The sequence below is a fragment of the Sminthopsis crassicaudata genome, chromosome 4, assembly GCF_048593235.1.
Source record: "Sminthopsis crassicaudata isolate SCR6 chromosome 4, ASM4859323v1, whole genome shotgun sequence".
NCBI lineage: Eukaryota > Metazoa > Chordata > Mammalia > Dasyuromorphia > Dasyuridae > Sminthopsis > Sminthopsis crassicaudata.
This window is the reverse complement of record NC_133620.1, coordinates 113,466,817-113,489,168: the sequence shown is the minus strand read 5'-3', so window position 1 is coordinate 113,489,168 and position 22,352 is coordinate 113,466,817. Positions and strand designations below refer to the sequence as shown.

Below are 22,352 nucleotides of genomic sequence, written 5' to 3'. Positions count from 1 at the left end.
TAAGGTTGCAGATATCATTTCATGCCCTGTATGTTTCCAAACATAAATCAGGGAAATTGTAGTGAGCTATAGCTCTTCTTAGAGTCTGTAGCTACAGTATTGCACATAGTGTAAACACAGGCTGTACATATATTTCTCAAGTTATTTTATGTGAGAAGATATCCAAATCTCACATTTTGTTTTAATAGTCCAGCTTAGTTATTAGGAATTGATTTTCTATTTAGAATGGATGGCTTAATTTCCTACTGTTGCAAAAATGGTAGAAGGTAACCAATTTAAGGAGACAATAGATATGGTCCCACAGAAAAGTAATGGTTTTGGCTTCAAATTCTTATCATTGACAATGTCTGACCTAATGTTCATATTACAACTAGTTGGCATTTAACATAAGGCTAATAAATAATTGATAATAGATATGAGTGGTATAGGGAATAGAGTACTTTATCTTCCTAAATTCAAATGTGGCTAGCCGTATGACCCTGGGTAAGTCATTTAATCCTATTTGCCTCAGTTTCCTCATCTGTAAAAATGAGCTGGAGAAGTTCTAGACCAAATATTTAAAACAACTCAATAACAAGTTTTAGACCAAATATTTAAAAAGACATAATACCTAGACAGTTTTATTGAGTATGTGATTAAAAGTCAAACATGGACAAATATATAGACAATTTTGTCTCTATTTATACTTCTCTCATTAAAGATAGTGACACACAAAAGTGTGAATCTAGCCTAAGTCCTCAAGGGGAAATACATGTAAGTTTCAGAAATTCCTATATTTAAAGCCTGCTTCCCCCACCCCACCCCATCTTAGCCCTGTGTCTGCCTTGGATTTTTTGATCTATTGTTCTCCATCAAGAGACTTCATCACCTGATTCCAGGTTTTCACTGGTTATCCCCCATATCTATGATGTTCTTCTTTTTATCTTTCTTAGCTTTCTTCAAGTCCCAACTAAAATCTCATCTTTTACAGGAAGTCTTTCCTGATTCCCTTTAATGCTAAAGTTTTGCCTCTGATGACTACTTCCATTCCTTTATGTGATTTGTTTGTATGTAGTTGTTTTCATGTTGTTTTCCCCATTAACATGAATGCTCAGCAAGAACTACATATGTCTTTTGCCTTTCTTTATATCCTAGCATTTGGCACAATGTCTGGCACTTAGTGGGAGCTTAATAAATGCTTATGGACTGACTGATTCTCCTAACATACAGAGAGACTCTGTACTCAGTCAGCTTGTAGTATGGGAACAATATTGGAAAATTGAACACTATTCACAGTGTTAGTAATTAAGACAAAATGAAATTGAATACAATGTTTTTAATCAAAATATTAGATTTGGGAGAAATCATTTAGTTCAGTCCCCTAATTTTGCAGATGGAGAGAGTAAGGTAAAGGACTTGCAACTAATTCTTAATGGTCCCTAATTTAGGAGATCATATGACCAGTGAATTCAAACCCAAATATTCTAACTCCAAATCAAGCATTCTTAACCTTTATGATGCCTCAGGTTTCCCATTTCTGAAACTCTGGTTTTAGTGTTTGAAAAATATTCGCATTGGTTAGAAAGAGATCCATGGAGGTGTCTGTAAAAATTCTCAGTGGGATCTTGTGTAATTTTTAAGATATCAGAGGTGTTGGGGTTTTTATTATTCTTAATTTCATTCATGGTTTAGCTAAAATACCCCTAGATCTGAAATTGTGAAAGCTAACTTCAGATCCTTCATTCCAGTTTTGCCTAGCTTTGTGAACTTGTACAACTTTCTCAGTTTCTTCATCTGTAAAATGAGACAGAGCAGATTTCATAAAAATTCGCCCCTTCCCATCCCAATTCTAAATCTGTGATGAAAATCTTTTAGCTTTCCTAGAGGCTACTAGGTGGCCCCATAGATAAGAGTGTGTGACCTGGAGTCAGTAAGGGCTTCCTTCAAATCTAGCCTCAGACAATTACTAGTAATCCAACCCTGAGCAAGTCACTTTTTAACTCTGCCTGCCTCAGTTTCCTCAACTATAAAATGGAAATGGGACTAATAACAACACCCACCTCCAAAGATTGTTTTAAGGATAATATTTGTGAAGTACTTAGTACAATGCTTGGCATGTAATAGGCACTTAATAAATTATTTCCTTCCTTCTTTCTTTTTTCCATTGCTACAGATACTTTATGAGCACCATTCTTCACAAAATCAACCAAACAGGGTTATTTTCAATCTGCAAGTATTAAAAGAGAGAGGGAGGGAGGAAAAAAAAAGGAAAAAAAGAATACCTTTTAGTGGCTTCAACTTTTTAAAGAGTTAAAATTTTGGAAACTAAAGTTTATACAGAATATTATTAAATTTAATAATTGTACTTCCCTGCTTTAGGTATTAGCCAAAATTTGTCTTATGGCATCAACAAAGGTTGATTGATATCTTTAATTTGAGTTGAGTCTGATGTATTTTTTAAGTTAGGCACTGAGAAGTAACAATCCAAATGTCATTGTTGCTATAATTTTAAGGGATAACATTAGGTCACCAATTATTATAGAACATCAACTGAACTCTTCAATTTTGGATGTTATATGAAATGCTATTATTGGCCACTTTAATTTTTATTTTTTTTATTTTTTATTTTTTCCTGAGGCTGGGGTTAAGTGACTTGCCCAGGGTCATACAGCTAGGAAGTTTTAAGTGTCTAAGATCAGATTTGAACTCGGATCCTCCTGAATTCAGGGCTGGTGCTTTATCCACTTTAATTTTTATATGTGATTCATGGATTGCTATCTGTCTAACCAGTTCTTATTTTTGAAATGGATCCAATTATATTGTCAGATTCTGGCCTGCTCTTCAAAGGACAAAGTTCGACACATGATTGGCAGTAATCCAATAAATTTGGACTGTTCAGACAGCCAACCACAGGAATACAGATCCAAAAATCTATTTTTTGGCCTCTCCAGGATTGGCTGTTGGCTAAACCTCAATTTGTGGGGCATGTTAAACTTAGCTTATGCCAGGGGAATCAGGTAGTATTCTGAAAATTCTTTTTGTAATTTAGATTCATCATTGAGTTGATTTTATTCCAAGACTCACAAAGTGCCTTGTGGCCTGAGTAGATTTTGAATAAATAAAATAAACAATCTCTGAGGTGATTTATTATAAGTCATTGTTGAAAGCTAATAAGGGTCCTCTAGTCAGTGCTCAGCTACTTGAGAGTAATAGAAAAGACATGGATATTTGAAACCCAAACCCACTCTTAGCCCTAGTTGATACCTCCATGATGCTCACAGTTTGCAAAATTGATTTTTAAAAAATTTCTTTTTAATTTGTCATCTATCCATTGAACACTTACTAAAGATATAGAATAATTAGAAGGGGAAGAGCTGTTAGAGCTAATTTAATGCAGCCCCTCTAATCATCTTTCTCCCCTATGTCATTTTGACAGATAAAGAAACCAAAAAATGGAGAGATACCCAAAGTCACACAATTGGTAGAACTATTTCTTAATTCTAGGTAGATAGTTGATGCAGTGAATAGAGCAATGGACTTGGTTCCTTTCTACATAAGTTCCTTCATTTTTTAAAATGAGGGGAATCATAGCACCTACCTACTTCAAAGGGTTGTTGTGAAGATCTAATGACATAACATATATATATATATATATGTGTGTGTGTGTGTGTGTGTGTGTGTGTGTGTAGATACATACATAAAAGCTCTTTGAAAAACTTAAGAGTGCTATAGAAATACTAGTTATTATTATTATTAAGCACCTGACTCCCTCAGTCCAGTATATCTTCCACTGCCAATTCAATTCATCAAATGTTTTTAATATTAAGCTTTTGTCATGTGGAAGGCTGAGTCATGATTATACAATTACAAAAATAAAAGACCTCCCACTAAAGAGGTTATATTCTAATATATGATCATGTGATTAGCATGAGTGTAGAAGTATAGGTCCCATCTTTGGTTCTTTTAGACTTATTGAGGAAAAAAATGTCAACATACAAGAAATAGTCAACTTAGTTCAGAAAGCAGTCTTATCCCTCAAAAAAAGGATTTGATTAAGATACTAATCATCAATGGTATGGTATGAATAATTGAGAATTGGCAGTATTAGATATTATGGATAAAAACCTCAGTGTACCGCTTGATCCCTTTAACACATTTTTTTGTGGAACTGTCAATTTTCCTTTCTGCCCTTTGAAGGAAAATGAATTATAATGGAGAATGCCAAATTCTATCGTAGAGGGTATACTTACCTGTCATGGTGACTGAAACAAAACAAAAAAGAAAAGAGGAGCTGGTGATTCAAATGTAATGAACTAGTAATGATGCAAGCCCATTGTGGACATTGAGATCCACTTTGGTTCTTGTTTTTTGGGTTTTTTTTATTCTGACCTATAGAGTTGACAACTTTAGGATTTTCATCCCATCTCATATCACAGGAGGTAATCAAGGAGAAAATGCTTGTAGAAGGGCATTTCCCTTACTCTGTCGGTATTCTGAGTAGCCTTGCCATAGTCTTATTACTCAAGCATTAACTGAATTAAAGTTTGAGTAGCAGTAACTGAATTACAGATAATAACAATAAAAATGAGAAGCAATAGCAAAGCATGTAGTAGTTGGAGGGTCAGTTTCCAAGTCACCAAGTTCTGGGTTCAAGTCCTGCCTATGATTTGCTGTACTAGATAAATGACCTCAAACAAATTGCTTAATATTTCAGCACCTCCCCCAAGGTTTTCAAGATGAGAATTTATAGATCAGTTGTAGATCTGCATTAGTGGAAAGGAATTTCCACACTAGGAGTGGCTTACAAAAGCAAATTCACATCTGTTAAGGAAGTAAGGAAGGACTTATTTGGAGTCCAGCTGAGAGAGTCAAGAAGTGTACATGTGTGGGAAGAGGTGGAGAGAGATGAGAGAGAGAGAGAGAGAGAGAGAGAGAGAGAGAGAGAGAGAGAGAGAGAGAGTGAGAGAGAGAGAGAGAGAGCAGAATGAGAATGGATGTAGAATGCGGGACCAAAGTAGTTACAATTGTTGCTATTTCCTAGTAGTTACAATTGTTGTTATTTCCTAATTTTGAAAGTCTATCTTAATAAGAGGAAACAATATGATATGGCTACCAGAAAAATTAATTGCCATCTTAGGCCATATTTAGAGATGAAGAATGACCATGAATTAAGTATACTGACCTTGTCAGACCATATCTAGAACATTATATTTAATTCTGAGTCCCATATTTAAGGAAGGGATACTGAGAGTGTCCATGGGAAAGCAGCTAGAATAGTGAAAGCCCTTGAAATGCTTGCCTATGACAATTGGCTAAAGGATCTGTGAACGTTAGCCTGAAGAAAAGTTAGAGGACACACAATAGATATTTTAAAATATTTGAAAGGTTGTCACTTGGTAGAGAGAGATGGGATGAGGTTTGCTTGGCCCAAGAAGGAAGAATTAGGACATGAGGGGAAAAGCTATCTGAGAATTAGAGCTGTCTTAAAATAAAATGGTGTTGAAGGGAGTGTATTTTCCCATTTTGGGGGGTCTTTAAGCAAGATTGAATGACATTTGCTCAGGTATATTGTAGAAAGAACTCTTGTTCAAGTGTGAGATGGAAAAGATGGCCACTGAGGTCACATCCAAGCTCTGAAATTCTCTGATCTGAAGTATATGAGTTTTATATAACAAAATGAAAAAACCCTGCATTTTATTGAATTTAGACTTAACAAAATACTGTTCTGACTTGTGGCCAGTCCGTCAAGATGCTACTGACACAGAATGAATTTAGGACAAACTCAATTCATTGCTGTTGTCAGAGTCCCCAGTAACCCACCTGGTTCCACTTCCAAAGTACCACACATTTCTTCAGGTATAAAGACTGCTGCTGAAATAAAGCACATCTTGAGTTCCACTCACTCAACCCCGCATCTTAGATACTTTCCAAACTCCTGCCTGACCCAGTGTAAGTCCCGTTGGTTTGAATTGTGTGAAGTTGTCAAAGGTTGCTTTGCTCTCCAGAGCTTGGCACCAGCCCCACTGAAATGTGATGCCATTGGTTTTCAGTAAAGGTTCCTTTCTGCAGGGCTGCAAACACTCAGATCAGCTGCTACTGTGTATACACAACTAGGGAACAAACCAACCGGCACATTTAAAGCAGCCTTTTTAACCCCGAGACTTTCCAAGATCTCTTCCTCCCCCAGGAAGTTTCCTTTTTTTCTATTGTCAGACTTAGCACCGTGCTCTTGTAATCAGATCAGAGAGCTAGGATCTCTGCTGCACAGTAGAGAGGCTTCCTTAAGATATTTGTCCTTGAAACTGCACCAAACTCTTGGAAGAACCCAGAACCTGTAAGTATGCATGATTTAGGCAACAATAAATAGTACAGGGCAAAGCTGCAATCAACCATGATACAATATCCGATTAGCAGTGCAGGAGGGATTTTTCCAACGTTATGTTACCTTCATTTTCAATTCGTTCTGAGGAAACAAATCAATTCTAGCTTCTGATACAGTGACTTTGCAGTAGATGGGGTTGTAATATGTTTGATTTAACTATTTGCTCTTCTCGTTTGTCTTTTAATGTGACTGATAGGACCATCTTTGCCATCCTTAAACTAGAGAAAGAACTTTAAAAAATGTATTAAGAATTATAATTGTTGGTCATGTCCAGTCTAGAAATAAGTTAGCTTTGGGGAATTTTTTTTGGTAACATCCAAGAAATAAATAAATAGGCTGGAGGATGAATTTGTATAATTTTTCCTACCAATAAAATATATTAATTTTGCAACCTTAATTCACCAGTAAAGAGCATTCCAGTATTGTTTTGTCTTAATTGAATTCTACCCAGTGCTGTCTCTTTGGTGTTTTACTATCTTGTATTTGTCTGTTTAAGTTACTTTGCTGGGATTGCAGTCTGGTTAAACCTGTATTTAAGCACTATTTATATTCTAGGCACATCCGGGTAAAATAAGTACTCAAGATTTTTTTTTTTTTTAAAGGTGGGGGGGGTACTTAGAAAAGGATAGTTTTATTTATCCTTGAAAGCTTACGAATGTACAACATGCATGATTGTTCAGTGTAGACCACAGCCCCTAAGTGTCCCAGGTTCTAAGTCAAATCTCTCTACCTGTCCACTTTTGCAACTCCAGATAATAAAAGCCTTGAGTTCTCTTACAATCGATGTTTAATATGTAACAATACTTATGTTTATAATATTAATTTCTCCTGGGTTAGCCTGATTGATAGCTGGATTGTGGTTTCTTAAGAGCTTGCTCCCTGAAACCCACACAAGAGCTGCATTCCATTTAACTAGTGAATGTAAAAACGAGTAACCATGGATTCAGCCACCGCTAACTGCCGAGTGCAATGAGTTGTTGTAAACAATACAAATGAGCCAGGAGAGCAGAAGCAACCAGACATGAAATGATTTTAATAGAAATTACGGTAAAAGGTCATGTGATCCTGTATCAGCTTATGTTGAGTATTAAAGGGAAAGTCTTCTTATTTTTGTTATTGTTGTTTGTTGTTGTTGTTTTTAAACCATCCAGTTCTATCTGAAGTGGGTAGCTCCACAAACTTGGCAGCTCCATACACGGAACATCCTTGGAAGAGGGTGGGCAAAAGTAATTTTGAGGAAATTCTGGTAACTTGTGGATTTCCATGAAGTACGTAAATTACTAGAAAGAAAAGAAAATCTTTCTATCTCTGGGATGGTTACCTTCAAGGGAAGCCAAGGTTAATTGTAAAAGCTATGTTTTAGTGTTTTCATAAGAAAGGTCATCTCTGCCCCCTTAGGTTTTCAGAGTGATTTTTTCCTTGACCTGAACCTCTTTAAAACACTGGGTTGAATTTTCAGTCTGTGTTTTCTTGAGAATTGTTATCCCCCAGTGTCAACCTCTGCAATATGGTAATAGGCACATGCAGATCACATGATCGCTGCTGTCTCACCTCAAGGTTCTCGTCCAGCCAATTCTTTGCTGACTTATATGAAGCTGATTTTTAACACAAAACTTGGGCTTTTCTCTAAAGTGAGGTAGTATTAAGAACCTTGGACTTGAAACAGAAGATCTAGGATCTGCTCCTGGTTTTTGCCACTTTCTAGCAAGGTGACCTTGAGGAAGTCCTCTTTTTTAGACTCGATGGCTTCATTTGCACACCTTGGTATGGACAATCTCTGGAAGTGACCGTGATCAGAATATTTCAGCACCTGACAAGCAGCTCTGTGGTAATGATGAGCCCCTCCGTGTTAACCAGGGCTGGTGAGATATTTGAAAATTTTAGCATTTCTCCAACAAAGGAATTAGTGATCTGCATAAAAGGGGCATCTAGTCTGTGATGAAATCATAGGTCCAAATACCTAAATCACCTCAAATGTAACAAAGGTAGTATTAGTTATATATCAGAGGCAAGGCTTGAACCCGGACTTCCAATGCACCCAGATAACAAAAACAAACAACAACAAAATACAAAGACTTTTTCTTTAATGCTCAATATAAGCTGATGCAGTAGCACATGACCTTTTGCTGTAATTTCTATTAAAATTTTTTCATGTCTGGTTGCTTCTGTTCTCCTGGCTCATTTGTATTGTTTACAACAACTCATTGCACCCAGGCAGTTAGTGGTATCTGAATTCCTGGTTATTCATTCTTACATTTACTTAAAAAACTTGTTTTTCATCATTGGGCCTTTAATTTTTATCAGTGTGAGAACTCCTTGTATGTAAATTTCTTCCACCTATACAGATTACAACTCTTTCATAACTTAAAAAGACTTGCTGCCTGTGATTTACATTTGTACGGGAAAAATATGTCCAATATTAGACTTCCAAATTCCAAGGATCCCAAAAGCAATAGTAGTTAGTATTATCAAAAGAAGAAGATAATGAAGAATAATGTATACATATATGCCAGGGAGCATATAACAAATTTGTGAACTCCCTAATAGCTTTTAACCAAGATGGAATTAGTGGTTTGTGTTTATAATAACAGCTCAGTTCTCAGCCTAATGGTTTGTTTATTTATCTGATGACTGCATCCTTATGATATATGAGTATATTAAAAAGTGTGTGTTTGAATTCTAACATTTCATTTGGCAATAGAAGAGTAAACAGAAACATAATTTATCACTTTGTATATGCTCTATGGTAGAAATATCAACCTGGCATATAGAGCAGTCAAGAATTAGAATTGAGGGAGAGATTTTCAGGCCACAGGCTTTAGGGTATCTGGAAATCTGAATCACAAACAATAGACATCACAAGTATTTCACAAAAGAAAGAACCCATTTTTGTGGATATATGCAATATGGAAAACAGATCTCATGAACCAACGATGGATACTGACCCTGAATTTGTTTTTTCAAGCCCAACCATCCCCTGAATAGATAGCATAGATGGTAGGTAGCATCATCTTAGACAACAAAGAATAATGATATATTTATATGTTACTTTGCTACATAACATATAAATATTTATGGGTCTATATATACCCATATATAGCAATGCATACTGTGTAATAGATTTTCAGTCAGCCTTTTTGTTTTCTATTATTATCTTCACCCTGTTAGGACTGATCAGCAAATGACAGGCATAAAACATTGAGTTATAATTTTGAAGCTCGGCAAACATGTAATAGCACCAGCCCCCTCCATAAACACTGGGGACAGCTAGCCTGACTTCGAAGAATGAACATAAATGTGACAAGCAAGTAAATAGCAGAAGAGAGGGCTTCCTGCTTACACAGACACTGCATGACAAATCCAGCTAGCTCCCACATTCAAAGGAATTTATGTATTAGATTGTAAGCTCCTTGGGGGTAGAAGTTGTTTTATTCTTTGCACTTGCATCCTTAGCCAAACACAGTCAGTGTCTGGCTTAATCAGTGCTTAATAAACACTTGTTGATTAATTGGTATTACTTTACCAAATGGCTTTGGTAGTCTATCAAATAGTCATTAAGATACTAATAACAATAAAAGTTCATATTTATGGAATGATGTAAGGTTTACAAAGTGTTTTCATATAAGATAGGTAATACTGGTATAATTGTGTTCATTTTACAGATGGGGAAACTGAGTCTCAGAGATTTTTTTTAAAAACAGATTGGGTAAAGGGAAGGGAAAATAACAAACATCTATATGGTGCCTACTATGTCCCAGGCACTGTGCTGTACATTTTAAAAAAATGTCTCATTTGATCTTTCAACAGTCCTGAGAGGTAGGTAATATTATTCTCATTGAGGAAACTGAAGGAGACAAAAGTTAAATATCTGAAGTTGGATTGGATTTTAGTTCTGACCCCAAATCAGTGCACTACCCACTGTGCTAATAGGGTTCCCCAAAATTCATACTTTCTAATTATTATTGTTAATTAGTTATATTAATGTCACTTGGTCACTAGTCATTAAACTAGTTATGACTTAGTATAATTATATCAAAGTCACACTTCCTAGAAATTATTGATAGTATTGTTTAAGACCATGTCTATTGACTTCAAAACCAATGTCCTTACCACTCTACTACCTTACCTCTCTGCTGCTTCTTAGTCGAGGATCCAAAAATTCAGCAGAGAGGCAGGCTTAATAAAAGAAATTGAACATAAAAACTTACAATTCAAAGACTTTAACAAGTTATAACAAATTGGTTTGATTTTTTTCTTGCCTTAGTTTTCTCAGTGAGAAGATTAGGAATAAAAATGTTTTTTGACCTGAGATTCCTCTACTGCAAAGTAAAGTAGAATCAGGTCCTATAGATGGATATTATATTTGTTCCTATTACACTGTAAATTATATCATGTAACACTATGTCCACAGAAAATGGAACATAAGAGGTGTGGGGGGAAAGTTGTTTTAATATGCAAACTTGCTTTTGCAGGTTCTTTATTGTTAATAAATGCAATTAATGAATTTTATAAAGCATAAATTAATAATGAATATTTATATAACACTTGACAAATATTTTCTCCTTTGGTCTCCTGGGAAAGGTAAGTTTTATTATTATCCCCATTTTACAGATGAGATAAGGGGGAACCTGAGGACTGCTAGGAGTATAGTCTAAAAACAGATTTGAACCCAGATCTTTATGACTTCAATTCTTTTTCCACTGTGGTCTCACCCACTAATACCTCTAACTTAAAATCAGGTTTAGGATATTTTTAAAGTAAAACCTTGCTAATATTGAAATTAGAATTATCTAAAAAGTGAGAGAGGCTATTTGAGACAGCAGTTAACTCCCTCTCATTGATCTTCAATACAGATCTGGACAAAGGCAATTTGTAGGGATGTTGAGTGAAGATTTTTGGATAGGTCAGGGTTGGACTAGGTGGCCCATGAATTTCTTTCCAATTTAGATTCTGTGCTAACATCCTCTCTCCGCTTAAGAGCAAACTGCAGGAGCAACTAGATTGTGTACTGGATAATGCTCTGGTCCTGGAATCAGAAGGAGCTGACTTCTTTGTGGTGACTTGTAGGCTTCATGTAAATTTTAAGTTTAATTCAGGTAGTACAGGTGAAGGCAGAAAGATGTTCCTGAGTGTTGTTGGGACCTCCTAAATGAGATCCCAAAACTTATGAATACTCTCTATTCTCAAACACATGATTTTAAAAGACATACAAGAATTAAAATTATGAAAATGCCATAGATATGATCACACCCCCCAAAAAAAGATATGAGGTTTCATGTTAGAGGTTCGAAGGATGAATCCATGGGCTTTCTTGAAATTCAAGGACTGGACAAACTTTTACATTTCTAAATTATTTTTTCAGATTTACATGTTATATGTGAGGAGACCCAAAAAGTCATAAAGTAGTACAGAGTAAGGAGTGGGGGAAAAGAACTTAGATGTTTTTGAACTTAGATTGTTGGCATGTTGAAGGATGTGGAATAGAAAAATGCATTATCCTGGGTAACAGACTTAGTTCTGACATTTTCTAATAATAATAGTAATGATAAGATAATTCATTTGGATAGAGCTTTAAATTTTACAAAGGGTTTATTCACAATATCCTTGTGAAATAGGTAGTGTTCTATGTCTTCCCATTTTTATTCCTATATAGATGAAGAAACTAAGTCAAGATAGGTTAAATGACTATTCTATAGTCGCACTTAGTATTGTTTAAATTGACATTCAAATCTAGAGATTATGGACAAATAATTTCCCCTTACTAACACAAATTCATTTTCCTCCTCTATGAAACAGAGATAATATCTTTACTGAACTGTTATAAAATCAAGTGAAATAACCTATGTGGAACATTTCATAAAATATGAAGTGCTATACAAAAATATTACTAGATTATTATCATTACCTGAAATTTCAAGGAAAGGAAAAGAATCACTTTTTGTTTCCCCTGTTTTTGGTCATTTTGAGGGACAAGTAAAATGTTTTGGAAATTCTTGGGACAGCTAATAAATTATAACTACAGAATAAATATTTCTGAGGCCTAGTGGAGAGAGTATTGGACCTAGGACAGGAAAACTTGGGTTCACATTCTACTTTAGATGCTTATTTTCTTCATGGACATAGACAAATCACTTAAACTATCAGACTTAGTTTCCTCCTTTGTAAAGTAAAGATAATAAGAACTACAGCACATCATATCACAGGACTGCTATGAAAATCACACATACATAAAGCTCTACACACAGATGTGTACATGTCTGCAAATACATGTGTGTACACTTACACAGAGACATGTATGTCTGTGTGCATATATACATGTACATATGTATATATAAGTGTATATACTTTATATACATATATTTCATAAGTAAAAGTACTTTATATGTGTGCATCATTTTATAAATCTTCAAGAATTAAATGAACATGCTATTGATTGTTCACATGAAGAATGTAGGGGAGGATAAAGCCTTTTATCAAAGAAAGATCAAGTGTCTAAGTCGACACTTTTAATAGTGAAATCCATGAAATACCAAAGTGGAACATAGGGTGCAGATGATTTGATGTTTTTTCTACCCCATCCCCTGAGTCAGTTCAACACATGTTTATTAAGCATTTATTATGTAAAAGACAGTGTGATGGATATTGTGAACATAAATATCCAAACCCAACTAATTCTTCTAGGAGCGGTATCAGAGCAGTTAAGGGCGTTTGCTTAACTAATTTTGTCAGCAATTGATTTTTTGGTTGTTGAATGTAGGAGGCAGTACATTCACATCTCAATCACACCCCAATGTTTCCTTTTTGAGAAGAATAGAGAGAAGATACCAAGAGTGATCTCTAGAAACTACATTCTGTGTATCCTTTACATAGTACTGTGAAGTCAGAGACAGCTGCAAAATGGGTGACTTACATCAGTGTAGCATGGTACAGTGGGAAATATGTTGGATTTAAGGAAGTGAAACTTGGTTTTGAATCTAGCTGTAGCCATCCACCTGTATAACAGTTGACAAATCCCTTAACCCTCTCTTGTTCATTTTCTTCTTGAATTAGATTGTCAGTTTTAAATTTCTCATCCCATCTGAAGGAGCCACTTAAAAGCATATTCAGGGTGTTCCAAAAGCTTTTGTGCAGTTTTAAACTTTTAAATATTTTAAAAATGCATTTGGGACATCATGTAAATTAAGGCAATAAGCTTTATATCACATCTTGACTTTCTCTTTAAGACTACTGACAAAGTCAGTAATATGATGTGATAATGTATGAGTGACATGGAATATCTGATCAATGCTTCTAGGAAAATCATAGAATATTCGAACTGGAAAGAATGTATTGATCCTACTTTGACAATCTCTTATATACCCCTTTTCCCTCTTTTCCTTAATACTGAAACCATATACAAGTACAGATCCTTATCAGTTTTCATCCTTTTCATTTGCATCCTCAGTACCTAGCACAGTGTCTAGCATATAGTCATATCTTAATAAATGCTTGTTGATTGATTGATTCTCACCTAACTGGTAATTGTGATTGCCTCTTAATTATTCTTCCTTATTCATTCTTTTCTCAAAACAGACCATCCTTTACTCACACTTTGTAAGAAATAGTCTTCCTAATTGCATCATCCTACAACCCAAAAACCTTTTCCCATTGCCTTATAAATAACATGTGTATTTCTGGGCTCAGCATTAAAATCCTTCTGCACTTTGGTTCCCAATCTTTCCAGGTTTATCTCATACTTTGCATCTCAGCCTAAGTGGATTACCCTACCCACTCTACTTTTATTTTGTGCTCTTTTAATTCTGTCCTTTTGTTGCCATAATCCCACAATGTGGAATACATTATCTCTTTAGCTGTCACCTCCCTCCCCCAATAAAGCCTTCTCCAGACCTCCACCCCAGGTTAAGCTGATCTCTCCTTTCTTAAATTACTTGTAATTCTTTTATATTGATTGTCGGGTCCCTTGGGCCATCATTATTGAGGTACATGTAGTTCTTTCCTGCTTAATTAGATTGTAAATTCCTTGAGGGCAGGATCTGTATACCTATCTCCATAGTCCCAGCATTTAGCACAGTGTTTTTTGCCTAAAAGTCACTTTATGATAATTCCTTGATTTAGATTGAATTTTCATGATCATATAATCTGATAACGAAAAAACTAAAATTCAGGGAGCTTTTGGTGACTTATCCAAGATGATATTGCTGATTTGTCAGAGTTGATACTAGAACTTGGATCTCCTGGGCATTAGTCCCATAGTTTTTCTTCTAAGCATCCTGCTTGTTTTAGGATTAAAAAAGAGAAAATCTTCATTTGCAGTAGGAGGGATTTAGGATATATAATAAGTGATAATATAGGTTAGATAGGATTATTAAACTTTTTTTGGGGGGGAGGTGGGGTCCTCTTGTGTAAAACAGATAAACAAAAATGTTCAGCGAATTTAAAACATTGGATCAGTATGGGGAAGGGAAGAAGGATAGAGAACAATTTAATTTAGGTATTTTGGATTTGAGGAGAAAAGAAACAAAGAGAGAAGCAAAATTTTATATTCATTTTCTTTTATAGGGAATGTAGAATAGTTTTAAATAAATGCAATTAATAATGCAAAAATGTATATAATTCAGTTCTATATTTTGAAGTCTTGAAATAAAGAGATGAAAAGGAAGGGTAAGAGATGAAAAAGGAAATGGAAAAAAGGGAGAGGTAGAGAAACAAAATTTTCTTTTTATTTAAAGAAAAGAACAGAGAAAACAGACCTATCCTGAATAAATACAATAATTAATGCAAGAGTTGATGTTCCCTCCAGTGACTCAGATCATCACTCTTGAGTAGATGGATGGTCTTAGTAGGCAGTCTTCAAGAGTTGCTGGAGCTGAAAAATTCATTTTCCCATGGGTATCCTGTGATGAGCTTCTCCACGCTTAGTTAGGCGGGTCCTTGGACAACAGACACACAGTCCATCACTAAGCCATTTGGGGGTGGGGTGGGGTGGATGGGAGGGAGCTGGTTGGAGAAGAGAACTTATGATTTCCATAGGTTAGGTAACTCCTTGTGAGGAAGTTCCATCTACCTATGTAATTCAGGGCCTTTGGGAGTCCCTGACACCCTTTTATGTCTGCAAGGTCAAAATTATTTTCATAATAATATTAAGATGTTATTTTATAATTAAAATACACCTTCCTTTTCCCACTACTTATCTGGTTGAAACCAATTTTCTTCATATACTTCAACCAAAATAACTTGTCACAACTGATTGAATAAAGAAGCAGATATGATACTTTGCAGTGAATAGTATTTGAAAGTTGCCTGGGAAAACTGAGAGATTTAAGTAGGCTGCCTAAGGTCACATAACTAGTATGTATCAGAGGCAAAACCCAGTTCTTTCTGTCTCTGGGTCAGCTTTCTATCCACTATGATATACTGCTTCTCCTAAAGCTTATATTGTAAGCAAAAATGGAGTTGATCCATAAGCCCAGTCTCTCTGAATGTTGGGTACTGTTGAGTATAAGAATTAAATATTTGCATTTGCATTAAAGGAGCTTTATGATTTCCAAAAGGCAATCCAGCTTGCTCTTCTTCTTTTGTTCAACTCTAAGCCTACCTCATTGTCCCATCTGTATGGCCTATTCCCGGTATAGATATTAATGACATCTAAGTGAAATAAGTAGAATACTGGACTCAGAATCAGGAAGATCCGAGTTCAGATCCCTCCTCAGACATTTACAAGTCTTATTAAGTCTCAGTTTCTTCATCTGTAAGAAGATTTTATAGTACCTAATTCATAGAGTTGTGTGAGAATCACATGAAATTATATATATATATATATATATATATATATATATATATATATATATATATATATATATATATATATATACATGTATATATATATATATATATATATATATATATATATATATATATATATATATATATATATATATATATATATATCATGACCCCATCTGGAGTTTTCTTGATCAAAATACTGGAATGGTTCATCATTAACTCCAATTCATGTTTATAGAGTTAAGAGGATTGCTGAGGGTCATTCAGCTAGTGAATATCTGAGGCTGAATTTGAACTCAGGTCTTCTCTACCCTAGAGCTGGCACTCTACCCACCTTTTGAATGGTCATTGTTATAGGAAAGCCTAATAGATCATCCAGCCATATACATTTTGTAGTCTGGTTAGTATATATTCCTCATCTACTTGATCTTCCCTGCGTGAATATTCAGCCCAAACTCTTGATTGATTATAGATCTCTTTCAAAATGCTCTCTAAGGTTCTGAGACTTAATGCAACCAATATAATCAACCAGTTTATCAATAAGCATTTATTAGTTGCTTATTCACTCTGTGTGTGACAAGCACTGAGCTAAACTCTGAGAATGCAAAGAAAATGCAAAAACAATGCCTGCCCTCAAGAAACTTCTATTTTAGTGGGAGAGACAGTATGCATGCCAATATGTATGTATCAGATACAGAATGTATGGAAGATAAACTTAGCTCAGCCATTTTCAAAGTGTGATCCATAAACCTCTGGGAATCCCTTGACAGCTTTTTAGAGAATCTTCAGGGACTACATCTCTGGTATCTTACTTAACCTTTCAGTTTCTCAGGCATCTTTCAAATAGTAGAAATTGAAAAGTAAGTCCTAGATTACATTGGTAGAGGGAGCTTCCTCAGAAGGAATTGCCTAGCCAATGAAAATTATAGATTCAGTTTTTTTTAATCCAATAGTGTTTAATTTTTTCCAATTATATGCAGAGATAGTTTTAAACATTCATTTTTGCAAGATTTTGTGTTCCAAATTTTCCTACCTCTTTCCCATCCCCAAGACAGTAAACAATTTGATAACAGGTTAATACCTGTACAATCATTTTATATAAATTTCCATATTAAATTATTTCATGAAAGAAAAAACAGGATAAAAGAGAAAAACTATGAAAAGAAAAAGCAAGCAAAAAAATTGAAAATAGTATGTTTGATCCACATTCAGTCTTTATAGTTCTCTCTCGGAATGTAGATGGCATTGCTGAGACGAGCTATCATAATTGGTCATTACATAATCTTGCTGCTATTATGTATGATGATCTCCTGATTCTGCTCATTTCACTCAGTCTTTTCAGATTCTTCTGAAATCAGTCTGCTCATCATTTGTTATAGAATAGTAATATTCCATTACATTCATATAGCTTATTCAGCCATTCCCTAATTAATAGGCACCCCTTCAGTTTCCGGTTATAAGTTCATTATTTTATTTTAAATTAATAAATAGAATATTTTAATATAATTTTTATTTCTAAAATGGCAAAACTATATATGTACTTTCATATATATAACCCAAATAAACAAAATCTCTTAGTATCTTCAGTAATTTTTGATTCCACTTACCTATTGACAAAGAGTTATTTCATTATTTCCAGTTTTCTAAAAGAAGCATCCTTGAGATCAAAAAGTCTGAGAATCATTGGCTAAGAGGCTTTAGTGGGAGATGAAATGGAAGGAATGGATAAGGCCTTATGGAGAAGGCATCATTTGAGCTGAGTCTTGGCAAAAACTCAAACATTCTGCTAGGCAGGGGTAGGGAGGGAGAACCTTTCAGGCATGGGGGACAGTGTCATATGTAAACAGGAGCATTGGAGTACCTAATGATCTACAGAGATTGTCGATTGGATTGTGCTATGTATCTCCTTCATCACACTGGCAAACACCTTTGGTGAACATACATCTTGCTGTTTTATGCCTTTGCTTGATGTTTATGATCAGAGGGGTCATTGAATAGGGTTCTTTTTGTTGTGATATCTTTCAGCTAATCTTGAATGGTTTTGATATATGAATAGGAGACATTTCAATGGAAAAGAGCCTTTAAGGTAGTGTTTTGTTTTACGAAATAAATACTGCTTTTACCACTGTAAATTGGATTTGTCTACTATCATTTAATTTCATATCATCCTGTAGGGTATGTAGAGCAGGTGGTTTTATGCTCCTTATTTTACATAGGAAAAAACAGACATAGACAAAGTAAATGAATGGCTTAGGGTCACATGGTGAGGTAGTGATAAACCAACTAAAGTTTCTGACCCTGCTTGACCCAGCTTGTGTCTGTAGTTATAGATGGCACAGATATAATTCCTGAAGAGCTGGAGAAACTATAGAAGGAGGAATCCACCAGAATTCATAGTGAGGACATTTTGGGGACAAAGATGGAAGGAAGTCTTCTGGGAAGAGTTTCCTTGGGGGCCTGGCATTCTAACTTATGCTATCATCTGCCCTTTTTTAGGAAAGGTGAAGGTGACATGGTTTATAATTCCTTTCTATTCCTGAGGCCTAAGACCTGGTTTCTTCACTTCATACTAGGCACTTGAGAACATCTTGTACTTTCTTGTGCTCTAGTCTCCTGGGGTCCACCAGACGCGTAGTATTTTCCCCAGATTGTTGCCTGCTGCTCTCACACTGTGTCCGACTGGCACTTTATTTGCAGAACAGATGGAGCACTGATCCAAGTGGTACTCTCTGCTCTTCTTAGTTGTTTTGAAGAATTGGACTTTTACTAGGGAAGGTTGATGCCAAATTAGTGGACAGTCTGTCACTGGTCTCAGACTCCTTTTAGAGACAAAAGAGGCATTCTGTAACAGAAAGCAATAAGCCTGGAAATCCCCTCAGCCAAGAGGTTGGAGATAGGGTCAGTAGTTTGGGAAATTCCCCTTAGGTCAGGCATTTCCAGTATTTCCAAGCCTCTCCTTTTCGACATATCTTACCTTAAAGTGAAAAAACTAAGAATGCTTCATTACCATCTGAGAAATATTTGGGGTTGGGAGAAATAAGAAGGAGCCAATGGTCAATAAATATTTATTTAGTGCTTACTATATGCCAAACAAGGGGATACAGGTAAGAAAAAGAAAAGACAGTCCCGGTCCCTTCCCTTAAGGAGCTCATAATCTGTAAAAGGAAAAAATATACAAGAAAGCTTAAAAGTTGTGGGTAGTTGTCAGAAGTATAGTATCTATGTGCAGGGGCATAATGCTCATAGAGCTGAAATGAAACATGCCAGCTGATGGAAAATAAGAAATTATCTGTAAAGTTCTGAGCTCTTTATACTAAAAGGGTTGTGAAAATTTTATTATATAGAAGAGTGCATAGAAAATAGTATGGTATGATTCCACTTACCTGTTGACAAATAGTTATTTCATTATTTCCAGTTTGCTAAATGAAGCATCCTTGATGTGGATGAAATCCAGTGGGGTCATAAACTGTTCAGTGGCAAAACAGATGATCCTTATGCATTACTAAGTCCCAAAAAACTTCACTCCAAATCATCTTGTGGCCAGTCATCCAGCAATGGGCCCTTCAAGGTAGTCTTTTTTTTTGGATGGCAAGTGCCATTGTACTCAAAGCCTTTCTGACTTGGAAAGATTTACCAACATTTCTGTTGTTTCGTGTAATTTTCAGGAACCCAGATTTCCTTGAATATAATGTATAAGGGCTTGAGAATAGGGAGTGGAGGCTCTTCTTATTCTTGTCACTGAAATGACATGCATATCTGCCTTTTCCTTTTTCTCATATGAACCATTGCCTCTAGGTTAATCCAATTCTGAAAATAGGTAACTTTATGAAATAAAATACCAAACTCTGGAGCTAACATGACAGAAAAGGGAGAAAATGAAATTATTTCAAAAGGAGTGTCTTAGTGTAAATTGTTGAGACTCACAGTGGCTTGAATGCTGTATCTCAAATTATTGATACTGGTGTTCTCAACTCAGAACTGGAGAGGCCAAGATAGAGAATGGAAAAATGTCCTCTTCAAAGTCATATTTGTGATAGAAGTGAGAATAAGATATAGATCTCTGATTTTTGCCTTATCTTACTTGAGGCTAAGATATACCTCATAGAAAAGTCAACAAGCATCTATTAGACACCTACTATGTGCTAGACATGTGCTAAGTACCACAGGTTCAAAAAAGGCAAAAGATAATCTCTGCTCTCAGGAAACTCTCAGTCTATTGTACATGAAAACAACTATGTAGAAATGATATGCAGGAAAAATAGAATGTAATCTTAAAGGGAAAGCACTAAATTAAGGGGTAGACAACTATGTAAAAATTATATTAGGCAGAAAAAATGAAACATAATCTTATAGAGAAAGCACTGGATTAAGAAGGACAAGGAAAAACTTCTTCCAGAAGGTGAGATTTGCAAGAAGCCAAGAGGCAGTGATGAGGTTATTGAACTCGTAAGAAATTAAATTGAGGAAGGAAGGTATAAACAAGAGAAAACATGTTCTTATGCTTAGAAAAATGGTTATCTTCATGTAAGGAGTCCTACTCAGCCTGTCAAATAATTGAAAAGTAATCATTGTCAGAAGTGTCATCTTAAAAGATGAAGAATGATCAAAGGCCAACATGTGATTGAGAGGTGCTACATTCCCTTATCAAAGCAACTAATACCACATGGGAAAAGATATGTACTATTTGAATATGTGACTAAATAAGTGACTAAATGCCCCCTTGGGAATGTGCAAACTTTACAAGTCCCTTTGATTTCAGTGATGTAGCAGAGTGTAAGGTCTCATGGACTCACGTTGGGAAACATTTGCTATAACATATCTTGTTAACTCAAGCAAACAAGATCTACTTTTCCATGTTACCATGTGTATTGGAGTGGATTTCTTGGCTTAACATGTTCTATTCTGAGACCATGACACACACGGATACATTTTCCACAAAGAATTATACTCCTCAGACCATGTGTTTGATCCCTCTGAGATGACTTGGTGTTAGTCAGCACTCGACTCGAGATTTTACAAGTGCCAAGTCCATTCAAGCTATTCCTGTTGCCTCAAATTGATTGGCAGAATGTACAAGTTACAGTAATGTGGATGTCCTCACCACCCTAGGTCCTTGGTCAGTAATATGGAGGCTGGCCAGAAATGTAGACCTCTGAACAAAATAGACTCAAGTTTTCTCTGTTTAGTGCTATTTGTATGCTAGAGGTTCGCTATATAATTCTCTTCATTGGGTTATTTAATAATCAACCTAATTGTGGTTAAGTTTCAGTTTAATACCCCTAGAAATTAGAGGAAAATATCTCCTGGCTTCACTATAGCGTGTGACACATGGAGTTCATAGACACGGGGACACAGTAAAGGTGAAAGATAAAAGATCGATTCCTACGGATCCTATAGTTCCCGGCTTTTAAGGCAGTATTTCAGAAACTTTGTAATTATTGTGGGTAATCTTGCAGAAAATTAAATGTTGAGTTTGCATGTGTGAGGAAGTTTGGACTTTTTTGCTCACCATAGCTTGTTAGTGTTCCAGCAGCTCTCTGTGTTGTGGGGCTTCTTGGCTACTTGTCAGGTACTGGGCTTCCCTTTTCTGCGTGGCAAATGCCCTGACGGAGACAGGTGACATCCCTACCTGATGCCCATTGCCTCATTTCTGTGCCAGAGCATGCTTTGGAGGAGAAAGAGTACCTGTAGTTTGCTGGTTTCCTTGAAAGTGGCTTAGGACCCTCCTGAAGTTGTCCAGGTAAGAAGAAAAGTATGTCCAGGGGTGCTTTAGGGTTATTTATTTCTTCAATGGATGGTTTTGTGATTGTGTAGCTTGTGTTATATCAGTCCTTTTGTGTGACTCTGGGAAAGTCACTTAAAGTATGCTCACCTAATTTTTTTCACCTATGAAATGGGGATAATATCCCAGAACTTATGAGGATCAAGTGAGATAATATTTTAAACTACTTTGCAAACCTTAAAACTCTATATAAATGCTGGCTAACATCATTATTATTTCTTAATCTCTCAGTACTCCCAGTATCTCTGTTAGACTCAAATTAAAGAACATATCCCTATTTGCACTGGATAATGGAGTTTCTTCCTTGGAAGTCTCCAACACTGAAGAAATCATGGATTTAAACTCATGATGAGAGTGATGATGATGATGATGATGATGATGATGATGATAAAAAAGATAAATAGGTGACATTTATAAAACATTCTA

General features: G+C 35.6%; 1 protein-coding gene across 13 annotated transcripts in view; it reads left to right on the top strand.

Annotated features, from left to right (window-relative positions):
- The window catches only part of ESRRG (estrogen related receptor gamma), a 657,723-nt gene that overhangs the window by 50,214 nt on the left and 585,157 nt on the right, over window positions 1-22,352 (top strand). Inside the window, exon 1 of one of the 13 annotated variants that reach the window (XM_074309165.1) lies at window positions 4,985-6,313. The exons of 10 other annotated variants lie outside the window; for them this stretch is intronic. The gene's annotated coding sequence lies outside the window, so the exon portion shown is untranslated. Of the gene's footprint in view, window positions 1-4,984; window positions 6,314-22,352 lie in introns of those variants that run through there. 2 more of the 13 variants (XM_074309169.1, XM_074309178.1) reach the window with 2 other exon arrangements.